This window comes from Psammomys obesus, unplaced genomic scaffold, assembly GCF_907164565.1.
Source record: "Psammomys obesus unplaced genomic scaffold, mPsaObe1.curated_primary_1811, whole genome shotgun sequence".
Classification (NCBI taxonomy): domain Eukaryota; kingdom Metazoa; phylum Chordata; class Mammalia; order Rodentia; family Muridae; genus Psammomys; species Psammomys obesus.
In genome coordinates, this window is record NW_026596158.1 from 8,045,239 (window position 1) to 8,047,019 (window position 1,781).

Here is a 1,781-nt window from a genome sequence, read left to right on the forward strand (position 1 = left end):
AGAAAAGAAAAGAAAAGAAAAGAAAAGAAAAGAAAAGAAAAGAAAAGAAAAGTTCACTATGGCCAATATCAACTTGGGGAAGAAAGGATTTTCTTTCAACTTACAGCTTATAATTGAACATGAAGGGAAGTGAGGGCAGGAGCTCAAGGTGGGAACCTGGAGGCAGCAACTGAAGCAGAGGCCATGGATAAGCACTGCTTACCTACTTGCTTTTTATAGTTGGATAGCCTTTCTCTTTTCATATACAACCCAGGACCACATGCCCAGGGCTGGAATTGTCAACAGTGGCCTGATCTCCACCCCCATGTCAAGTGTTAGTCAAGAAAATGCCCCACAGAATTGCCTACAGACTAATCCAATATAAAATCTTCCCAGTTGTGCGTCTCTCTTCCAATGACCCTAGCTTGTATCAAGTTGACACAAATACTAACTGGCACAGATTATGAAGTACTCCATGTAGCTGTGTGTGACAGTTAGTGTTAACTGTGAACTTGAGAGACTCTAGAATCACCTAGGAGGCAATTCTACTAAGCAATAATATTCTGCTCTGTAAGAGATTAAGAGTAAGCCTTTGAGAACATGTGTGAGGAATTGTAGTTGAATTTTTGGCTTCTTTTTAAAAACAGCTATATTTTTGTTTTACTCCCAAGTGTGGGATATGGGGTTGCTTTTAGTTTGTCCCCAGCTGATAATTGCCTCATGTGGCTTGGAGAAGGGCATGGTTAGTTTAATTCTGAGGACTCCAAGAGGATATAAACACCAGAGCACAGAGAGGAGGAATGCTTTGAGGAGAAGGTCAGAGGAGAAAGAAGGCTGCTTATTCATCCTGCTGCTGTATTTGTTGTTTGTTGTTACCAGTTTACTGGACTGCTAGATATCCGAACAACTGAGATTGGTATTACCTCACAGAATCCCAGGTCCCTAACCATCCAGAAGTAGCTAAAGAGAACTCAGCCCCCTCTCACCACTAAACCTCTTTCTCTCCTACCTAGTGTTGGAATGTTGGACAGTATTAGGAGGTATAAGGGGTGAAGAAGGGAGGTAGAGGTTTAAGGAACCTCAAGTAATGTAGAATTTAAAAACTAGTGCCTACAAGGGATTGCCTTGAAGACTAGAATTATGTGGGAAGACCATCTTAATTGTGTGAGTAGAACCTGATGCCAAGGGTGGGGACTCTAGAATGTATAAAATGCAGTAAGCACTGGTATGAATTGATCCTTCCTCTCTTCTTACAATAGCAGACATAAACTCCTATCTACCTTTCCTTCGTTATGTTGTTTTGTAATGGTTTTCTATCAAAACAACAGTCTTCTGCATCTACTGCTGTGCTATGCATGCCGATCTAGCTGGTCTAAGAGCTCTCAAGGTGATTCTCCTCTCTCTGATAACATCACATCCAGCTTTTTATTTGGGTTCTGGAGATCTGAACTCCAGATCTGTCTGGCTGATATTTTTGGCAAACATTTCCACCTACTGTGCCCTCTCCTAGCCCTAGGCTATAAAATACTTTTGATGGGACATTTTAACAACTCTCTAAGGAGGTTTTGAGCCAAGGGCTTAAACATTTTATCTCTGCCTCCAGTATTCACATACCAAAAGCTAGAGAAAGGTGAACAAGAATCTTTAAATTTTGTTCAGAGTTTGAACCAGAGCATTTGAAAAGCTGTGATATAGCTAGGAAAGAAGTCACTAGAAAATCTTTAGTCTTCAAAGGAAATAGTACTATGAGATTATATATACATATACATATACATATACATATACATATACATATACATATA